At 45.9% G+C, this 11,786-nt stretch overlaps 1 long non-coding RNA gene across 1 annotated transcript; it reads left to right on the top strand.

The window, feature by feature from the left end:
* The first annotated feature begins 6,549 nt into the window (after window positions 1–6,549).
* LOC141173172 (uncharacterized) lies at window positions 6,550–11,553 on the top strand. The gene is made up of 3 exons (XR_012252602.1): window positions 6,550–6,673; window positions 10,346–10,395; window positions 10,875–11,553. It is a non-coding gene; the product is annotated as an uncharacterized lncRNA (long non-coding RNA).
* The last annotated feature ends 233 nt before the right edge of the window (window positions 11,554–11,786 follow it).

Raw genomic sequence — 11,786 nt, 5'->3', positions numbered from 1 at the left:
CAGTAAGGTTTTTAATATAGGCAGTATAGGTACCGTCCCAATTTAGGGTCACCTTGCCGCTGGTGGGACGGCTTGTATACTTTTTTTGATCAAAAATAGTTCACTAAGTACCCTATATTTATTATGCAATTTTGCTTTACATTTATATATAATTATGGTAGGGTATGAGATATATTTTTGTCTTGCTTCTTTTTTGCTAGTGTGAACATGCCTCTGTTTCTTGTATGTCTGCCATCTTAGACCTCAGTTCACATTGTCTGGTTTTTTGACTTGTTTGCATTCTGTGCAATTTAAGGGTGTGGCATGCCCTTTGTTGAGCTGATTGGTATATATGTAGCTTACCACGGGCCTAGGTGGTCTGGAGTTGGGACCCGGTCCTATTTGTCTACCCTTTTATATGCATTACTTCAACTTTGATATACAGTAAGGTTTTTAATATAGGCAGTATAGGTACCGTCCCAATTTAGGGTCACCTTGCCGCTGGTGGGACGGCTTGTATACTTTTTTTGATCAAAAATAGTTCACTAAGTACCCTATATTTATTATGCAATTTTGCTTTACATTTATATATAATTATGGTAGGGTATGAGATATATTTTTGTCTTGCTTCTTTTTTCTAGTGTGAACATGCCTCTGTTTCTTGTATGTCTGCCATCTTAGACCTCAGTTCACATTGTCTGGTTTTTTGACTTGTTTGCATTCTGTGCAATTTAAGGGTGTGGCATGCCCTTTGTTGAGCTGATTGGTATATATGTAGCTTACCACGGGCCTAGGTGGTCTGGAGTTGGGACCCGGTCCTATTTGTCTACCCTTTTATATGCATTACTTCAACTTTGATATACAGTAAGGTTTTTAATATAGGCAGTATAGGTACCGTCCCAATTTAGGGTCACCTTGCCGCTGGTGGGACGGCTTGTATACTTTTTTTGATCAAAAATAGTTCACTAAGTACCCTATATTTATTATGCAATTTTGTTACCTGCTAGCCTACCTGGAGGCTCGGCCTTCACTTACCGTGACCACCTGATAGCCTACCTGGAGGCTCTTGCTGTCACTTGCTGTGACCACCTGATAGCCTACCTGAAGGCTCCTGCTGTCACTTGCCGTGACCACCTATCTGCTAACCTAGAGACTTCAGCCTGCTCTGCCGTCATGTGCCGTGACCACCTGTCAGCTGACCCAGAGACTTCTGCCTGCTTGTTGTGCCCAACCACTATACCGGTCAGTCCCAGTCATCTGACCCGTGGGAGCCACCTGCTCTCTTACAAGGTTGTCCCCAGAGTAGCACCTGGTCCCTCTGCTCGGTCCCTCCCTGGTCACGGAGTCGGTAGCCGCCGTACGACCAGGGTCGGTCTGAGTTGATACTTAGTTATGCCCCTCTGGGTCCCTCCTTGCACCGCGGCACAGAGGTTCCGCCACCTGGATCCGTAACACCTTGGGGCAGCACCTTGTGGTTGGGTGCAACTTTTTAGGGCATCATTGGTAGGGTCATCATGATGTGTGTGTTGGGGTTATTATCCTACAGGTGGGAATGCATCAATGGACCTTCATACTGTATGGAGGAGCACCATGGGGTGTCATCACTGGGCTATCATACTGTATGGAGGAGCATCGTGGGGTGTCATCAATAGGCCATCATACTGTATGGAGGTGCACTGTGGGCTGTCATCACTGGGCCACCATACTGTATGGAGGAGCATCATGGGGTGTCATCAGTGGGCCATCATACTGTATGGAGGAGCATCGTGGGGTGTCATCAATGGGCCATCATACAGTATGGAGGAGCATCGTGGGGTGTCATCATTGGGCCATCATACTGTATGGGGGAACATCATGGGGTGTCATCACTGGACCATCATACTGTATGGAGGATAATTATGGGGTGTCATCAGTGGGCCATCATACTGTATGGAGTAGCATCGTGGGGTGTCATCAGTGGGCCATCATACTGTATGGAGGGGCATCGTGGGGTGTCATCAGTGGGCCATCATACTGTATGGAGGAGCATCGTGGGGTGTCATCAGTGGGCCATCATACTATATGGAGGAGCATCGTGGGGTGTCATCAGTGGGCCATCATACTATATGGAGGAGCATCGTGGGGTGTCATCAGTGAGCCACCATACTGTATCGAGGAGCATCGTGGGGTGTCATCAATGGGCCATTATACTGTATGGAGGAGCATCGTGGGGTGTCATCAGTGGGCCATCATACTGTATGGAGGAGCATCGTGGGGTGTCATCAATGGGCCAAAATACAGTATGGAGGAGCATCGTGGGGTGTCATCACTGGGCCATCATACTGTATGGAGGAGCATCGTGGGGTGTCATCAGTGGGCCATCATACTGTATGGAGGAGCATCGTGGGGTGTCATCACTGGACCATCATACTGTATGAAGGAGCATCGTGGGGTGTCATCAATGGGCCATTATACTGTATGGAGGAGCATCGTGGGGTGTCATCACTGGACCATCATACTGTATGGAGGAGCATCGTGGGGTGTCATTACTGGGCCATCATTCTGTATGGAAGAGCATAGTGGGGTATCATCACCACTGGGCTATCATACTGTATGGAGGAGCATCGTGGGGTGTCATCAATGGGCCATCATACAGTAAGGAACAGCATCGTGGGGTGTCATCACTGGGCCATTATACTGTATGGAGGAGCATCGTGGGGTGTCATCACTGGGCCATCATACTGTATGGAGGAGCATCGTGGGGTGTCATCACTGGGCCATCATACTGTATGGAGGTGCATCGTGGGGTGTCATCACTGGGCCATCATGCTGTAAGGAGCAGCATCGTGGGGTGTCATCACTGGGCCATCATACTGTATGGAGGAGCATCGTGGGGTGTCATCACTGGGCCATCTTACTGTATGTAGGAGCATCGTGGGGTGTCATCAATGGGCCATCATACTGTATGGAGGAGCATCGTGGGGTGTCATCACTGGGCCATCATTCTGTATGGAGGAGCATCGTGGGATGTCATCACTGGGCCATCATTTTGTATGGAGGAGCATCGTGGGGTGTCATCACTGGGCCATCATACTGTATGGAAGTGCATCGTGGGGTGTCATCACTGGGCCATCATACTGTATGGAGGAGCATCGTGGGGTGTCATCAATGGGCCATCATACTGTATCGAGGAGCATCGTTGGGTGTTCTCACTGGGCTATCATACTGTATGGAGGAGCATCGTGGAGTGTCATCACTGGGCTATCATACTGTATGGAGGAGCATCGTGGGGTATCCTCACTGGGCTATCATACTATATGGAGGAGCATCGTGGGGTATCATCATGGAGCCATCATTCTGTATGGAGCAGCATCGTGGGGTATCATCACCACTGGACCATCATACCGTATGGAGGAGCATCGTGGGGTGTCATCACTGGGCTATCATACTGTATGGAGGAGCATCGTGGGGTGTCATCACTGGGCTATCATACTGTATGGAGGAGCATCGTGGGGTATCATCACTGGGCTATCATACTGTATGGAGGAGCATCGTGGGGTATCACCACTGGACCATCATACCTTATGGAGGAGCATCGTGGGGTGTCATACTGGGAAGTTTTATACTGTGGGGGTGGGGCATATGCGGGGGTATTCTACTGTGATAGACCACTAAGTGCACTCACAACACATCACCTTCTTTTCTGTCTGTCACAGTTGGGGGTACGATGTAGGAATGTGATACTATAAGAGCACCCGACCTCACATGTAATCACGAACACAGATGAAATAGAAAGTAATTGCCGAAAACCACTCTCATCCCATCTTTAATTCGAATATTAAAGTTGAAAAGAAAACCCAAAATGTTACTTTTTATTGTAGATTTACAATTTATTCAACAAAGTAAACACAGGGGGCGCATTACTCAGGGGCCTTAAGTGCATTTAACCCCTTAATAACGTGACTAATTTTAACTTTAAGAAACAGTTACTTTTGTTAATAGAACAATAAAGTGTATTGGACTTATATTAAGAAATAAAAACAAAGGCCCTGATACATCAAGCTGGTGTTGATGAGGGATGTGGTGGCGTCAGACTCTCCTGATCCATGAAAGGGTGTCTGCCTCGTCATGAATCAGGAGCATCTGACAAGTGGCGTGCACCTCTGTGCACCACGCCAGAAAACTTGCTCAAGTCTTAGACTGAAGTAAGATTTCTGGAGTAGGGAATTCCACAGCATGTCATGTATTAAACAAGCTGTGGTGCGACGTCCCCGCTGCACCCCTGTCCTGTCACAGCTATGCCCATTTTGACGGAGCTGGGAGAAACTGATGCAAAAACGCCAAAAGTTGCAAAATGTTTGCGCAACTCCAAACTTTTGCGACTTTTCAAAGCAGTTTGTGCCAGAATTGTGGTTAAATTACTGTGATGAATTTGGGCCTTAGACTGTATCAAAAATTAAAGGGTCCAGTAAAAAACACATTACTTAACCCTCAATCATCCTGAGCTGAGAAAGAAGCTGTCGGAAGATGAAGCTGCTATTAGATAGTGGCGCCCCCTGCAGTCACAATACACCCTGAGTGATACGATCACTCCGATATGTCACCTTTGTCGGATCATTGTGGGTCTGAGGTTGCTGTGATACTTTTACCATTGTGTAATCTTTGTCACTACTTTTCTTCTCCAGTAAATGGATCCATAAAATCCTGACTACTCCACCGATTTTCAGGCAACATAGGTTTCCAAAACACATCTGGAGTCCGACCCTTGAAACCATCGAGTACGTATGTTATTTCTGGAAATATAATACTATCTGATCCACCTGATATATTATACAAGGTTGTGTTTTCTCTGAGCCGCTGGTGGAGGACAGTATTTCTGGTGACCCGGCTATTTATTGCTCTCGTCTAGCACATAGGATGATCTCTGTTTCATGTCCTATAGGGAGGAGACCCCAGAACAAATAATGGCGAACACGGTGAATGAGAAGATCTCAGTTCTGTAAGTGCAGATATTCACTGTTAATATAAGAAGATATAGACGTGATCCTATAAGAGAAATGGAACGTAGCTGCCAATATCATCATTTATTCTCATCCCTCAATCCCAACTAATCAGGGGGGTCTCCATCTGGATTCAGACGTCTGCTTCCCTGGTATTGGGGCAGATCCTAACGAGTGTCCATCAGTATTCTACTCCTGGAGACCCTTTTATCTGTCTGATGGAGAGAATGGACACATTTTGCTAAGGCCTCCTTCACACGTCAGTGTCTCCAGTGTGTGTGGGGACAGTTTCCACAAAACTGGAGACACTTTCACACGTAGACCCATTAATATCAGCCCCTAGCGGGCGGCTTTCCCTCTGCTGGTTATGAAAAATAAGTGGGACCCCATGCAGTTTTTTTTTATTTCATTCTTTATTTTACACACAATGTACTCAGCGTGTGCTGAATACAACTCCCATCATTGTCGCGTGGTCGTGCTGATCTCAGGGAGACCAGGCAACAATGATGTAAAGTGCCTTCAGCACCCAGCACCTGAGAACAGCACGAACTGTACCGCTTTTTCTCAGCGACGGTACGTGTCAAACTGATGCGGCACACAGATGCCATACATATGTCACACACGGACACGGATATCTCCAGTACTGGATTTTCCAGTACTGGAAATATGAGGACATGTGAAGGGGGAATAAGAAAGTATTTGGGTTGGAGTGAGAATCTGGGGAATTTCCTCTGCCTGTCGCGCTCCTAAAAAACAAACCTTTTACTAATCCTAATCCTCCTTGTGAAGATATGGGGTCTTCTTTGGGCGTAACACTACTCAGACAACACAGGGTGCCGGTAAAACAATGTGGCAATACTTTATTGAACCACAAAGCGGACAATAAACATCTAGAACAGTCCCAGCAAATACCCAAGATGGTGCAAATTACAGAGCCCTCACCCTTCCGCTGGCCCGCCAGGGATAGAAAAGTTAGGATTTCGGAGCTTCCAGGGCTGGCTACCCCCAGCATTGACACCACGCTTTTGGCGGGCCACCAAAGGGAGGAGGTAACGACAAGCGCAGTGAGGTATGGGACCAGTTGGCTTGTTTGTCCCAACCTGGATTGTTCAAGACGTCTCTGAGGGTTCAGCAATGGTCAATCGAGCCGATCTGTATCTTTCCAGTCAGGGCTATATACCCTTAGGCTAGAATCATGTAGAATCCAAATCTGTGTCTTTTTAGTTAAATCCATGCTTCCAAGCTGATGATCTCTTTGATTCTCTGTTTTTTAAGTCTCTTTCAATCTCTGTCCCAAGTCTGACTGCTACAGAAGCACATGCACCTTAAAATAGTCACAGTTGTCCTTGCAAGTACATATTCGCAGGTAAGGGGTTAGGGAGGGCAGCCTCATGTCTCAATGTTTGAGCATTTAATGAATTTGCTTAGTTTGTCCTCCTGTCTTTTGAGTCAATAAGCCTCAGGGTCCACAAAGGTTAATTAACATAATTAGCAAACATTCATTGTTCCACAGACCAATAGAAGTCAACGCAAAGATAATAGTGTCTTTTCTCTTGGATTAACAAATCTAATCGTCTGGCTGATAAATATTTTAAGCTATCGTCACACCCCAGTTACTGTACATTTCTATGAGATGATATATGTTTCCTCTACTGTTTCCTCTACTGTAGAAAGAAGGCCATCAAAATCGAAGCACAGAAGACCACTAAGAGCAGGTAAGAGTAGAGATTACTAAGCGAACCTTATAGATAACATAATGATAGAGTTGATTCCTGACTACTGTATATACCTGACTACTGTATATACAGGACTACACAATTACACTGTCAAGAGAACCTTTTTTTTTGTTTTACAAACTAATATACTTTTCTAAAGCCACATGATATGTCATTGTTTATAATTCATATAAGGCGCATACTGTCTTTTCTGGACTATTAGATGCACTGTTTTAGCAAGAAAAAAAATGTTTAAAAAAGTGTGTGCGTCTTTTAGTCCAGAAGCTGGAGAGCGCGGACACTGCATCATTCCCCGGTACTGAGAGTTCTATGCAGCGGAACAGCTGTTTCTTCTCCAGCCCAACACTGAACAGTCTGATCTGTGCAGGGCTGGAAAGGAAGGTACCAGGACCTGCACATCACTAACGCTGCGCAAATGCTGCAGGGCCTGACCAGCTGAACCACCTTTCAGGTTACTTATGTGCATAGAAGGATTGTCACATTGTGCTAACATATACACAGTGGGCCGCAGAGGTATGTCTGGTGATGTAGCAGAGCTGCTTGCGTTTATGTAGCAGAGCTGCGTTTTGATGTTGTAGAGCTGATCTGTGCTTGTCTATGTAGGAGAGCAGTGTGTGTATGTAGGAGAGCAGTGTGTGTATGTATTGGAAATGTGTGTGCAGCAGAGCTGTGTTTGTATGTTGCAGAGCTATGCATGTGCATATACTGCAGAGCTGAGTGTGCATATGTCGTACATGCAGCAGTGCTATGTATGTGTGGGCCCTGCAGAGTGTACATAATGTGCGTCCTGTAAAGGTCTGTGTATAATACACATGCTACAGAGCATCACTAAGAATAGATCCTCCTTATTCCACCCTTGTGCAGTAAAGTTAGTGATATTAACCCCTCCATGACTGTACACCACAGGGAAGTTTGAATTAATAGGAAATCTGTTTTTCCTCTATTCTGCTCTCTAAACCTGGGCTGGCTGGGTTTCTCTGTGATGACGGGCATGGAGGACTTCATTGGTGTCCTGCAATCACTTTACTTGGGCGCATATAATGACAATGCCGACGCAATATTAATGCCTCTGTCAGAGTTTGACTGCAGCATTTAATAGGTTAACAGTCTTGGCTGTTAGAGATAGGTTCTAGTTTTCTGTCACAGCCATTATTTGTTGGGTACAGGTCAGGCTCACGCCCTGGACCCTCTTCATACACCCGCTACCGACTTGAGCTGTACATGTATAGTGGATGTCGGTAAAGAGTTAATGGATGGCGGTTTTATTCCCTTGAATGGTGCGAGATGCAGTACCGGGCACTTCCATTCATTCGGACGGTGACCAGGACAGACTATAAACTACGCTACTAGCCCACTGTCCCAGGAGATCAGGAGATCAGGAGATCCGCTCACATTTCATGAGTCTTCTGGACATATTTGTATAGTAAGCGAGTGCACTTAATATTATGAGATCTCTGTGAATGGAGGATGCAGAGTAAGCGAGTGCACTCAATATCATGAGATCTCTGTGAATGGAGGATGCAGAGTAAGCGAGTGCACTCAATATCATGGGATCTCTGTGAATGAAGGATGCAGAGTAAGCGAGTGCACTCAATATCATGAGATCTCTGGGAATGGAGGATGTAGAGTAAGCGAGTGCACTCAGTATCATGGGATCTCTGGGAATGGAGGACGTACAGTAAGCGAGTGCACTCAGTATCATGGGATCTCTGGGAATGGAGGATGTAGAGTAAGCGAGTGTACTCAATATCATGGGATCTCAGGGAATGGAGGAAGTAGAGTAAGCGAGTGCACTCAATATCATGGGATCTCTGGGAATGGAGGATCTAGCGTAAGCGAGTGCACTCAATATCATGGGATCTCTGTGAATGGAGGATGTAGAGTAAGCGAGTGCACTCAATATCATGGGATCTCTGGGAATGGAGGATGTAGAGTAAGCGAGTGCACTCAATATCATGGGATCTCTTGGAATGGAGGATGTAGAGTAAGTGAGTGTACTCAATATCAGGGGATCTCTGGGAATGGAGTATGTAGAGTAAGTGAGTGTACTCAATATCATGGGATCTCTGGGAATGGAGCATGTAGAGTAAGCGAGTGCACTCAATATCATGAGATCTCTGAATGGAGGATGTAGAGTAAGCAAGTGCACTCAATATCATAGGATCTCTGGGAATGGAGGATGTAGAGTAAGCGAGTGCAGTCAATATCATGGGATCTCGGGGAATGGAGAATGTACAGTAAGTGAGTGCACTCAGTATCATGGGATCTCTGGGAATGGAGGATGTAGAGTAAGCGAGTGCACTCAGAATCATGGGATCTCTGGGAATGGAGGATGTAGAGTAAGCGAGTGTGCTCAATATCATGGGATCTCTGGGAATGGAGGATGTAGAGTAAGCGAGTGCAGTCAATATCATGGAATCTCTGGGAATGGACGATGTACAGTAAGTGAGTGCACTCAGTATCATGGGATCTCTGGGAATGGAGGATGTAGAGTAAGCGAGCGCACTCAGTATCATGGGATCTCTAGGAATGGAGGATGTAGAGTAAGCGAGTGTACTCAATATCATGGGATCTCTGGGAATGGAGGATGTAGAGTAAGCGAGTGCACTCAATATCATGGGATCTCTGGGAATGGAGGATGTAGAGTAAGCGAGTGCAGTCAATATCATGGGATCTCGGGGAATGGAGGATGTACAGTAAGTGAGTGCACTCAGTATCATGGGATCTCTGGGAATGGAGGATGTAGAGTAAGCGAGTGCACTCAGTATCATGGGATCTCTGGGAATGGAGGATGTAGAGTAAGCGAGTGTGCGCAATATCATGGGATCTCTGGGAATGGAGGATGTAGAGTAAGCGAGTGCAGTCAATATCATGGAATCTCTGGGAATGGACGATGTACAGTAAGTGAGTGCACTCAGTATCATGGGATCTCTGGGAATGGAGGATGTAGAGTAAGCGAGCGCACTCAGTATCATGGGATCTCTAGGAATGGAGGATGTAGAGTAAGCGAGTGTATTCAATATCATGGGAACTCTGGGAATGGAGGATGTAGAGTAAGCGAGTGCACTCAATATCATGGGATCTCTGGGAATGGAGGATGTAGAGTAAGCAAGTGCACTCAATATCATGGGATCTCAGGGAATGGAGGATGTAGAGTAAGCGAGTGCACTCAATATGATGGGATCTCAGGGAATGGAGGATGTAGAGTATGCGAGTGCACTCAATATCATGAGATCTCAGGGAAAGGAGGATGTAGAGTAAGCGAGTGCACTCAGTATCATTGGATCTCTGGGAATGGAGGATGTGGAATAAGCAAGTGTACTCAATATCAGGGGATCTCTGGGAATGGAGGATGTAGAGTAAGCGAGTGCAGTCAATATCATGGTATCTCTGGGAATGGAGGATGTAGAGTAAGCGAGTGCAGTCAATATCATGGGATCTCTGGGAATGGAGGATGCAGAGTAAGTGAGTGCACTCAGTATCATGGGATCTCTGGGAATGGAGGATGCAGAGTAAGCGAGTGCACTCAATATCATGAGATCTCTGGGAATGGATGTAGAGTAAGCGAGTGCAGTCAATATCATGGGATCTCTGGGAATGGAGGATGCTTTTCTTTACACTCATGTTACCTTGTTTCTATCTATTTTTTAGGCTTCGTTCCTTCTTCTCCCGATTCTGTTGCTTCAGAAAATATTAAAACAGTGAGTATACAAGAATTGTGCTCCATTAACCATACAGGAATGGTTTCAGCATTAAATTATATCCTTGTAGTTGTAGCAAATAATGTAGAAAATAATGTATTCATTATTAACCAGGATGGTAATATGTTAAGAAACAAAAATATAACTTGTATGTTACTTAAAGTGGTTTTCCTGTCATGTTACAAGATATGGATTACCTATGTTTAGTATAGGTCATCAATATCGGATTAATGGGTGTCCAACACCCGGCACCCCCGCTGATTCGCTTTTATAAGCTCTGGTTGAATATAAACACATTGAATAGAGTTCCAATATGTAGACCTGGTCAATGTATAGTGGTCTTCACCAGACAATGCAGATCAGGTCCTAGAACAGCTTATAATAGTTGATCTTTGTGGATAGGTCTTGAGAATAGATTCTCAATATCTTGTGACTGGAATATGCTTTAACATTGTTTGTTATATCCCCACGCTATATAGGAAAAATATACTTTCTTCTGCAACAACAATATCAACATCTGGCGGCAACATCAATAACATCTGGAGGCAACGTCATCAACACCTGGCGGCAACATCAACAACACCTGGCAGCAACATCATAAACACCTGGCGGCAGCATCATCAACACCTAGCGGCAACATCATCAACACCTGGAGGCAACATCATCACCACCTGGAGACAACATCATCACCACCTGGCGGCAACATCATCACTCCCTGGCTGCAACATCATCACCCCTGGCGGCAACATCATCGCCACCCGGCGGCAACATCATCACCCTCTGGGGGCAACACCATCACCACCTGGCGGCAACACCATCACCGCCAGGCGGCAACGCCATCACCACCTGGTGGCAACGCCATCACCACCTGGCGGCAACATCATCATCCCCTGGCGGCAACACCATCACCACCTGTCGACAACATCATAACCGCCTAGCGGCAACATCATCACCGCCTGGCAGCAACACCATCACCACCAGGCGGCAACACCATCAACCCTGGCAGCAACGCCATCACCACCTGGCGGCAACACCATCACCACCTGGCGCCAACACCATCAACATCATCTTGCGGCAATAACATCTGACAGCATCAATAACATTTGGTGGCAGCAACATCGACATCTGGCATCAATATCTGGTGGCAGAAAATCAACATCTGGCAACAACAACTACTTCCATTTGGCAACAACATCTAGCAACAACCACAACAACTTCCATCTGGCAACAACTACAACAACAACTTCCATCTGGCGCCAATTTAAAAAGGTTGTCCAACCCCCAAAATCCACATTTTTTTTCAAGCTAATCTGTGCTATAAATGTTTTTGTTTTATACCTTTCATTCCTCCTGAATTTCACTTCATTGCCTGTATCCGCCTGGAGGAAGAG

This window comes from Phyllobates terribilis, unplaced genomic scaffold, assembly GCF_046119375.1.
Source record: "Phyllobates terribilis strain yellow unplaced genomic scaffold, ASM4611937v1 Scaffold_12__6_contigs__length_324123572, whole genome shotgun sequence".
NCBI classification, from domain to species: Eukaryota; Metazoa; Chordata; class Amphibia; order Anura; family Dendrobatidae; genus Phyllobates; species Phyllobates terribilis.
The sequence above is the reverse complement of the archived record's forward strand: the minus strand, read 5'-3'. Positions and strand labels throughout refer to the sequence as shown.